This window comes from Pipistrellus hanaki, assembly GCF_964339955.1.
Source record: "Pipistrellus hanaki genome assembly, chromosome: 5".
In the NCBI taxonomy this organism is placed as follows: domain Eukaryota; kingdom Metazoa; phylum Chordata; class Mammalia; order Chiroptera; family Vespertilionidae; genus Pipistrellus; species Pipistrellus hanaki.
In genome coordinates, this window is record NC_140507.1 from 95,424,548 (window position 1) to 95,436,563 (window position 12,016).

The following is a 12,016-nucleotide window of genomic DNA, read 5'->3' on the forward strand; positions in this document are numbered from 1 at the left end:
GAGTTTTACCAAACATTCAAGGAAGAACTAAAAACTATCCTCCTCAGACTATTCCAAAAAATCCAAGAGGAAGGAACACTTCCAAATTCCTTCTATGAAGCCAGCATCACCCTAATACCAAAACCAGATAAAGACAACTCAATGAAAGAGAATTACAGACCAATATCCCTCATGAACATAGATGCTAAAATCCTCAACAAAATTCTAGCAAATCGACTCCAGAAGAGCATCACAAAGATCATACACCACGACCAAGTAGGATTTATTCCAGGAATGCAAGGATGGTACAATATCCGCAAATCAATAAACGTGATACATCACATAAACAAATTGAAAGATAAAAATCATATAGTCATATCAATTGATGCAGAAAAAGCATTCGATAAAATCCAACACCCTTTTCTGATAAAAACTCTTAACAAGGTGGGAGTACAAGGATCATACCTCAACATAATAAAAGCTATATATGATAAACCCACAGCCAACATTATACTCAATGGGCAAAAACTAAAACCATTCCCTCTAAGAACAGGAACAAGACAGGGATGCCCACTCTCGCCACTCCTGTTTGACATAGTACTGGAAGTACTAGCCATTGCAATTAGACAAGAGGAGGAAATAAAAGGCATCCAAATTGGAAAAGAAGAAGTAAAGTTATCCTTATTTGCCGATGACATGATATTGTACATAAAAAACCCAAAAGACTCCATTAAAAAACTAATTGACTTAATAAATGAATTTGGTAATGTAGCAGGATACAAAATTAATGCCAAGAAATCCATGGCTTTTCTATACACCAACAGAGAAACTGCAGAAACAGAGACTAAAAAAGCAATTCCATTTACCATCGCACCAAAAAAATTAAGATACCTAGGAATAACTTTAACTAAGGAAGTAAAGGACCTATATGGGGAAAACTACACGACACTGAAAAAAGAGATAGAGGAAGATGTAAGGAGATGGAAGAACATACCATGTTCATGGATTGGTAGGATCAACATCATCAAAATGTCCATACTTCCTAAAGCAATCTATAGGTTCAATGCACTCCCCATTAAAATACCAACGACATATTTCACCAACCTAGAAAGAACTCTCCAAAAGTTCATTTGGAACAATAAAAGACCCCGAATAGCCACAGCAATCCTGAGAAAGAAGAGTAAAGTAGGAGGGATCTCAATACCAGACTTCAAACTATATTACAAAGCCACTGTTCTTAAAACAGCCTGGTACTGGCACAAGAACAGACATATAGATCAATGGAATCGAATTGAGAACCCAGATATCAACCCAAATCACTATGCTCAACTAATATTTGACAAAGGAGGCACGAATATACAATGGAGTCAAGACAGTTTCTTCAATAAATGGTGTTGGGAAAATTGGACAGACACATGCAAAAGAATGAAACTAGATCACCAACTTACACCATTCACAAAAATAAACTCAAAATGGATACAGGACTTAAACATCAGACGGGAAACCATAAAAATACTAGAAGCATCCACAGGCAGCAAAATCTCAGACGTATGCCAAAAGAACTTCTTCACTGATACTACCCCTAGGGCAATGGAAGCTAAAGAGAAAATAAACAAATGGGACTACATCAAAATAAAAAGCTTTTTTACAGCAAAAGAAACCATCAACAAAACAACAAGAAAGCCCACAGTGTGGGAGAACATATTTGCAAATGATACCACTGATAAAGGTTTAATCTCCAACATCTACAAACAGCTTATACAACTAAATAAAAGGAAGATAAATAATCCAATTAAAAAATGGGCAATGGACCTAAATAGAACATTTTCAAAAGAAGACAGAAGGAAGGCCAAAAGGCACATGAAAATATGCTCAAAGTCACTAATTGTCCGAGAGATGCAAATCAAAACAACAATGCGGTACCATCTCACACCTGTCAGAATGGCCAACATCAACAAATCAACAAACGACAAGTGTTGGCGAGGTTGCGGAGAAAAAGGAACCCTCGTGCACTGCTGGTGGGAATGTAGACTGGTGCAACCACTGTGGAGAACAGTGTGGAGTCTCCTCAAAAAACTGAAAATGGAACTCCCATTTGACCCAGTAATCCCACTTCTAGGAATATATCCCAAGAAACTAGAAACACCAATCAGAAAGGATATATGCACCCCTATGTTCATAGCAGCACAATCTACAATAGCCAGAATTTGGAAACAGCCTAAGTGTCCGTCAGCAGATGATTGGATCCAAAAACTTTGGTACATCTACACAATGGAATACTATGCGGCCATAAAAAATAAGGAATTCTCATCATTTGCAGCAAACTGGATGGAACTTGAGAACATCATGCTGAGTGAAATAAGCCAATCAATGAAAGAGAAACACCACATGATCTCACTCATTTGTGGATAACAAAGAGCATTATAAACTGATGAACCAAAAGATAGATATGGAGACAGTAAATCAACAAGTAGACTGTCAAATTACAGCGGGGAGGGGAGGAAGATCTGGGGGAGATAATAGATCAACCGAAGGACTTGTATACATGCATATAAGTGCAACCAATGGACACAAAACTCTGGGGAGGGAGGGGATGTGTGGGAGGGAGGGTGGGGGGCAAAAAAAAAATCAATAAAATATATTTAAAAAAATAAATAAATAAAAATAAATAAATAAAAATAAAAATAAATGCTGCACTAAAAAAAAAAAAAATCACATGAAACACTGTATGAATCCTATATTCTTTACTTAAAGGAGACTAGAGTGGTAAATGTGTGTTATACAAGGCAGAATACCATTGAAATAGAGAAAGAAACACGTTCGGCAGCTTTGGAAAGCCTTACACTTCACTGAAATGTAGTACTACACTCTATAACACAGTTGAGAGACAATGTTCCCGAGCTGCCTCAGCTAATAACAGTGTGTAGGAAGTTGTTTGATAAAGTGGGCAAAGCTTATACTTGGGCCAGAAGGCAGAATATAGGAAACTACATGAAAACATGAATAATTCATTGAAAATGACTGTAAACAGATGAGAACTTGTTTAGAACAGCTGAAAGAGAATCTCCAAGTCAGTTCTTAGTGTAGAAAAGGTAGCTAAGATAAGGGAAATCCTTAATTCGAGTTAAGATAACATCAAACACTGTATGAATCCTATATTCATTACTTAAAGGAGACTAGAGTGGTAAATGTGTGTTAAACAAGGCAGAATACCATTGAAATAGAGAAAGAAACACATTCGGCAGCTTTGGAAAGCCTTACACTTCACTGAAATGTAGTACTACACTCTATAACACAGATGAGAGACAATGTTCCCTAGCTGCCTCAGTTCATAACAGTGTGTAGGAAGTTGTTTGATAAAGTGGGCAAAGCTTATACTTGGACGAGAAGGCAGAATATTGGAAACTACATGAAAACATGAATAATTCAGTGAAAATGACTGTAAACGGCTGAGAACTTATTTAGAACAGCTGATAGAGAATCTCCAAGTCAGTTCTTAGTGTAGAAAAGGTAGCTAAGATAAGGGAAATCCTTAATTCGAGTTAAGATAACATCAAACACTGTATGAATCCTATATTCATTACTTAAAGGAGACTAGAGTGGTAAATGTGTGTTAAACAAGGCAGAATACCATTGAAATAGAGAAAGAAACACGTTCGGCAGCTTTGGAAAGCCTTACACTTCACTGAAATGTAGTACTACACTCTATAACACAGTTGAGAGACAATGTTCCCTAGCTGCCTCAGTTCATAACAGTGTGTAGGAAGTTTTTTGATAAAGTGGGCAAAGCTTATACTTGGACCAGAAGGCAGAATATAGGAAACTACATGAAAACATGAATAATTCAGTGAAAATGACTGTAAACAGAAGAGAACTTGTTTTAGAACAGCTGAAAGAGATTCTCCAAGTCAGTTCTTAGTGTAGAAAAGGTAGCTAAGATAAGGGAAATCCTTAATTCGAGTTAAGATAACATCAAACACTGTATGAATCCTATATTCATTACTTAAAGGAGACTAGAGTGGTAAATGTGTGTTATACAAGGCAGAATACCATTGAAATCGAGAAAGAAACACGTTCGGCAGCTTTGGAAAGCTTTACACTTCACTGAAATGTAGTACTACACTCTATAACACAGTTGAGAGACAATATTCCCTAGCTGCCTCAGTTCATAACAGTGTGTAGGAATTTGTTTGATAAAGTGGGCAAAGCTTATACTTGGACCAGAAGGCAGAATATAGGAAACTACATGAAAACATGAATAATTCCGTGGAAATGACTGTAAACAGATGAGAACTTGTTTAGAACAGCTGAAAGAGATTCTCCAAGTCTGTTCTTAATGTAGAAAAGGTAGCTAAGATCCGGGAAATCCTTAATTCGAGTTAAGATCACATGAAACACTGTATGAATCCTATATTCTTTACTTAAAGGAGACTAGAGTGGTAAATGTGTGTTATACAAGGCAGAATACCATTGAAATAGAGAAAGAAACACGTTCGGCAGCTTTGGAAAGCCTTACACTTCACTGAAATGTAGTACTACACTCTATAACACAGTTGAGAGACAATGTTCCCTAGCTGCCTCAGTTCATAACAGTGTGTAGGAAGTTTTTTGATAAAGTGGGCAAAGCTTATACTTGGACCAGAAGGCAGAATATAGGAAACTACATGAAAACATGAATAATTCATAGAAAATGACTGTAAACAGATGAGAACTTGTTTAGAACAGCTGAAAGAGAATCTGCAAGTCAGTTCTTAGTGTAGAAAAGGTAGCTAAGATAAGGGAAATCCTTAATTCGAGTTTAGATAACTTCAAACACTGTATGAATCCTATATTCATTACTTAAAGGAGACTAGAGTGGTAAATGTGTGTTAAACAAGGCAGAATACCATTGAAATAGAGAAAGACACACGTTCGGCAGGTTTGGAAAGCCTTACACTTCACTGAAATATAGTACTACACTCTATAACACAGTTGAGAGACAATGTTCCCTAGCTGCCTCAGTTCATAACAGTGTGTAGGAAGTTGTTTGATAAAGTGGGCAAAGCTTATACTTGGGCCAGAAGGCAGAATATAGGAAACTACATGAAAACATGAATAATTCAGAGAAAATGACTGCAAACAGATGAGAACTTGTTTAGAACAGATGAAAGAGAATCTCCAAGTCAGTTCTTAGTGTAGAAAAGGTAGCTAAGATAAGGGAAATCCATAATGCCAGTTAAGATCACATGAAACACTGTATGAATCCTATATTCTTTACTTAAAGGAGACTAGAGTGGTAAATGTGTGTTATACAAGGCAGAATACCATTGAAATAGAGAAAGAAACACGTTTGGCAGCTTTGGAAAGCCTTACACTTCACTGAAATGTAGTACTACACTCTATAACACAGTTGAGAGACAATGTTCCGGAGCTGCCTCAGTTCATAACAGTGTGTAGTAAGCTTTTTGATAAAGTGGGCAAAGCTTATACTTGGACCAGAAGGCAAAATATAGGAAACTACATGAAAACATGAATAATTCATTGAAAATGACTGTAAACAGATGAGAACTGGTTTAGAACAGCTGAAAGAGAATCTCCAAGTCAGTTCTTAGTGTAGAAAAGGTAGCTAAGATAAGGGAAATCCTTAATTCGAGTTAAGATAACATCAAACACTGTATGAATCCTATATTGTTTACTTAAAGGAGACTAGAGTGGTAAATGTGTGTTATATAAGGCAGAATACCATTGAAATAGAGAAAGAAACACGTTCGGCAGCTTTGGAAAGCCTTACGCTTCACTGAAATGTAGTACTACACTCTATAACACAGTTGAGAGACAATGTTCCCTAGCTGCCTTAGTTCACAACAATGTGTAGGAAGTTGTTTGATAAAGTGGGCAAAGCTTATACATGGACCAGAAGGCAGAATATAGGAAACTACATGAAAACATGAATAATTCAGTTAAAATGACTGTAAACAGAAGAGAACTTGTTTTAGAACAGCTGAAAGAGATTCTCCAAGTCAGTTCTTAGTGTAGAAAAGTTAGCTAAGATAAGGGAAATCCTTAATTCGAGTTAAGATAACATCAAACACTGTATGAATCCTATATTCTTTACTTAAAGGAGACTAGAGTGGTAAATGTGTGTTATACCAGGCAGAATACCTTTGAAATAGAGAAAGAAACATGTTCGGCAGCTTTGGAAAGCCTTACACTTCACTGAAATGTTGTACTACACTCTATAACACAGTTGAGAGACAATGTTCCCGAGCTGCCTCAGTTCATAACATTGTGTAGGAAGTTGTTTGATAAAGTGGGCAAAGCTTATACTTGGGCCAGAAGGCAGAATATAGGAAACTACATGAAAACATGAATAATTCAGAGAAAATGACTGCAAACAGATGAGAACTGGTTTAGAGCAGCTGAAAGAGAATCTCCAAGTCAGTTCTTAGTGTAGAAAAGGTAGCTAAGATAAGGGAAATCCTTAATTCGAGTTTAGATAACATCAAACACTGTATGAATGCTATATTCATTACTTAAAAGGAGAATAGAGTCGTAAATGTGTGTTATACAAGGCAGAAAACCATTGAAATAGAGAAAGAAACACGTTCGGCAGCTTTGGAAAGCCTTACACTTCACTGAAATGTAGTACTACACTCTATAACACAGTTGAGAGACAATGTTCCCGAGCTGCCTCAGTTCATAACAGTGTGTAGGAAGTTGTTTGATAAAGTAGGCAAAGCTTATACTTGGGCCAGAAGGCAGAATATAGGAAACTACATGAAAACATGAATAATTCAGAGAAAATGACTGCAAACAGATGAGAACTTGTTTAGAACAGATGAAAGAGAATCTCCAAGTCAGTTCTTAGTGTAGAAAACATAGCTCAGATAAGGGAAATCCGTAATTTCAGTTAAGACCACATGAAATACTGTATGAATCCTATATTCTTTACTTAAAGGAGACTAGAGTGGTAAAACTGTGTTATACAAGGCAGAATACCATTGAAATAGAGAAAGAAACACGTTCGGCAGCTTTGGAAAGCCTTACACTTCACTGAAATTTAGTACTACAGTCTATAACACAGTTGAGAGACAATGTTCCCTAGCTGCCTCAGTTCATAACAGTGTGTAGGAAGTTTTTTGATAAAGTGGGCAAAGCTTATACTTGGACCAGAAGGCAGAATATAAGAAACTACATGAAAACATGAATAATTCATAGAAAATGACTGTAAACAGATGAGAACTTGTTTAGAACAGCTGAAAGAGAATCTCCAAGTCAGTTCTTAGTGTAGAAAAGGTAGCTAAGATAAGGGAAATCCTTAATTCGAGTTAAGATAACATGAAACACTGTATTAATCCTATATTGTTTACTTAAAGGAGACTAGAGTGGTAAATGTGTGTTATATAAGGCAGAATACCATTGAAATAGAGAAAGAAACACGTTCGGCAGCTTTGGAAAGCCTTACCCTTCACTGAAATGTAGTACTACACTCTATAACACAGTTGAGAGACAATGTTCCCTAGCTGCCTTAGTTCATAACAATGTGTAGGAAGTTGTTTGATAAAGTGGGCAAAGCTTATACTTGGACCAGAAGGCAGAATATAGGAAACTACATGAAAACATGAATAATTCAGTGAAAATGACTGTAAACAGAAGAGAACTTGTTTTAGAACAGCTGAAAGAGATTCTCCAAGTCAGTTCTTAGTGTAGAAAAGGTAGCTAAGATAAGGGAAATCCTTAATTCGAGTTAAGATAACATCAAACACTGTATGAATCCTATATTCATTACTTAAAGGAGACTAGAGTGGTAAATGTGTGTTATACAACGCAGAATACCATTGAAATACAGAAAGAAACACGTTCGGCAGCTTTGGAAAGCCTTACACTTCACTGAAATGTAGTACTACACTCTATAACACAGTTGAGAGACAATGTTCCCTAGCTGCCTTAATTCATAACAATGTGTAGGAAGTTGTTTGATAAAGTGGGCAAAGCTTATACTTGGACCAGAAGGCAGAATATAGGAAACTACATGAAAACATGAATAATTCAGTGAAAATGACTGTAAACAGATGAGAACTTGTTTAGAACAGCTGAAAGAGATTCTCCAAGTCTGTTCTTAATTTAGAAAAGGTAGCTAAGATCCGGGAAATCCTTAATTCGAGTTAAGATCACATGAAACACTGTATGAATCCTATATTCTTTACTTAAAGGAGACTAGAGTGGTAAATGTGTGTTATACAAGGCAGAATACCATTGAAAAAAGAAAGAAACACGTTCGGCAGCTTTGGAAAGCCTTACACTTCACTGAAATGTAGTACTACACTCTATAACACAATTGAGAGACAATGTTCGCTAGCTGCCTTAGTTCATAACAATGTGTAGGAAGTTGTTTGATAAAGTGGGCAAAGCTTATACTTGGACCAGAAGGCAGAATATAGGAAACTACATGAAAACATGAACAATTCAGTGAAAATGACTGTAAACAGAAGAGAACTTGTTTTAGAACAGCTGAAAGAGATTCTCCAAGTCAGTTCTTAGTGTAGAAAAGTTAGCTAAGATAAGGGAAATCCTTAATTCGAGTTAAGATAACATCAAACACTGTATGAATCCTATATTCATTACTTAAAGGAGACTAGAGTGGTAAATGTGTGTTATACAAGGCAGAATACCATTGAAATAGAGAAAGAAACACGTTCGGCAGCTTTGGAAAGCCTTACACTTCACTGAAATGTAGTACTACACTCTATCACACAGTTGACAGACAAGGTTCCCGAGCTGCCTCAGTTCATAACAGTGTGTAGGAAGTTGTTTGATAAAGTGGGCAAAGCTTATACTTGGGCCAGAAGGCAGAATATAGGAAACTACATGAAAACATGAATAATTCAGTGAAAATGACTGTAAACAGATGAGAACTGGTTTAGAACAGCTGAAAGAGAATCTCCAAGTCAGTTCTTAGTGTAAAAAAGGTAGCTAAGTTAAGGGAAATCCTTAATTCGAGTTTAGATAACATCAAACACTGTATGAATGCTATATTCATTACTTAAAAGGAGACTAGAGTCGTAAATGTGTGTTATACCAGGCAGAATACCATTGAAATAGAGAAAGAAACACGTTCGGCAGCTTTGGAAAGCCTTACACTTCACTGAAATGTAGTACTACACTCTATAACACAGTTGAGAGACAATGTTCCCGAGCTGCCTCAGTTTAACAGTGTGTAGGAAGTTGTTTGATAAAGTGTGCAAAGCTTATACTTGGGCCAGAAGGCAGAATATAGGAAATTACATGAAAACATGAATAAATCAGAGAAAATGACTCCAAACAGATGAGAACTTGTTTAGAACAGATGAAAGAGAATCTCCAAGTCAGTTCTTAGTGTAGAAAACATAGCTCAGATAAGGGAAATCCGTAATTTCAGTTAAGACCACATGAAATACTGTATGAATCCTATATTCTTTACTTAAAGGAGACTAGAGTGGTAAAACTGTGTTATACAAGGCAGAATACCATTGAAATAGAGAAAGAAACACATTCGGCAGCTTTGGAAAGCCTTACACTTCACTGAAATTTAGTACTACAGTCTATAACACAGTTGAGAGACAATGTTCCCTAGCTGCCTCAGTTCATAACAGTGTGTAGGAAGTTGTTTGATAAAGTGGGCAAAGCTTATACTTGGACCAGAAGGCAGAATATAGGAAACTACATGAAAACATGAATAATTCAGTGAAAATGACTGTAAACAGAAGAGAACTTGTTTTAGAACAGCTGAAAGAGATTCTCCAAGTCAGTTCTTAGTGTAGAAAAGGTAGCTAAGATAAGGGAAATCCTTAATTCGAGTTAAGATAACATCAAACACTGTATGAATCCTATATTCATTACTTAAAGGAGACTAGAGTGGTAAATGTGTGTTATACAACGCAGAATACCATTGAAATAGAGAAAGAAACACGTTCGGCAGCTTTGGAAAGCCTTACACTTCACTGAAATGTAGTACTACACTCTATAACACAGTTGAGAGACAATGTTCCCTAGCTGCCTTAATTCATAACAATGTGTAGGAAGTTGTTTGATAAAGTGGGCAAAGTTTATACTTGGACCAGAAGGCAGAATATAGGAAACTACATGAAAACATGAATAATTCATAAAAAATGACTGTAAACAGATGAGAACTTGTTTAGAACAGCTGAAAGAGAATCTCCAAGTCAGTTCTTAGTGTAGAAAAGGTAGCTAAGATAAGGGAAATCCTTAATTCGAGTTAAGATAACATCAAACACTGTATGAATCCTATATTGATTACTTAAAGGAGATTAGAGTGGTAAATGTGTGTTATACAAGGCAGAATACCATTGAAATAGAGAAAGAAACACATTCGGCAGCTTTGGAAAGCCTTACACTTCACTGAAATGTAGTACTACACTCTATAACACAGTTGAGAGACAATGTTCCCTAGCTGCCTCAGTTCATAACAGTGTGTAGGAAGTTGTTTGATAAAGTGGGCAAAGCTTATACTTGGAACAGAAGGCAGAATATTGGAAACTACATGAAAACATGAATAATTCAGTGAAAATGACTGTAAACAGAAGAGAACTTGTTTTAGAACAGCTGAAAGAGATTCTCCAAGTCAGTTCTTAGTGTAGAAAAGTTAGCTAAGATAAGGGAAATCCTTAATTCGAGTTAAGATAACATCAAACACTGTATGAATCCTATATTCTTTACTTAAAGGAGACTAGAGTGGTAAATGTGTGTTATACCAGGCAGAATACCTTTGAAATAGAGAAAGAAACATGTTCGGCAGCTTTGGAAAGCCTTACACTTCACTGAAATGTTGTACTACACTCTATAACACAGTTGAGAGACAATGTTCCCGAGCTGCCTCAGTTCATAACATTGTGTAGGAAGTTGTTTGATAAAGTGGGCAAAGCTTATACTTGGGCCAGAAGGCAGAATATAGGAAACTACATGAAAACATGAATAATTCAGAGAAAATGACTGCAAACAGATGAGAACTGGTTTAGAGCAGCTGAAAGAGAATCTCCAAGTCAGTTCTTAGTGTAGAAAAGGTAGCTAAGATAAGGGAAATCCTTAATTCGAGTTTAGATAACATCAAACACTGTATGAATGCTATATTCATTACTTAAAAGGAGAATAGAGTCGTAAATGTGTGTTATACAAGGCAGAAAACCATTGAAATAGAGAAAGAAACACGTTCGGCAGCTTTGGAAAGCCTTACACTTCACTGAAATGTAGTACTACACTCTATAACACAGTTGAGAGACAATGTTCCCGAGCTGCCTCAGTTCATAACAGTGTGTAGGAAGTTGTTTGATAAAGTAGGCAAAGCTTATACTTGGGCCAGAAGGCAGAATATAGGAAACTACATGAAAACATGAATAATTCAGAGAAAATGACTGCAAACAGATGAGAACTTGTTTAGAACAGATGAAAGAGAATCTCCAAGTCAGTTCTTAGTGTAGAAAACATAGCTCAGATAAGGGAAATCCGTAATTTCAGTTAAGACCACATGAAATACTGTATGAATCCTATATTCTTTACTTAAAGGAGACTAGAGTGGTAAAACTGTGTTATACAAGGCAGAATACCATTGAAATAGAGAAAGAAACACGTTCGGCAGCTTTGGAAAGCCTTACACTTCACTGAAATTTAGTACTACAGTCTATAACACAGTTGAGAGACAATGTTCCCTAGCTGCCTCAGTTCATAACAGTGTGTAGGAAGTTTTTTGATAAAGTGGGCAAAGCTTATACTTGGACCAGAAGGCAGAATATAAGAAACTACATGAAAACATGAATAATTCATAGAAAATGACTGTAAACAGATGAGAACTTGTTTAGAACAGCTGAAAGAGAATCTCCAAGTCAGTTCTTAGTGTAGAAAAGGTAGCTAAGATAAGGGAAATCCTTAATTCGAGTTAAGATAACATGAAACACTGTATTAATCCTATATTGTTTACTTAAAGGAGACTAGAGTGGTAAATGTGTGTTATATAAGGCAGAATACCATTGAAATAGAGAAAGAAACACGTTCGGCAGCTTTGGAA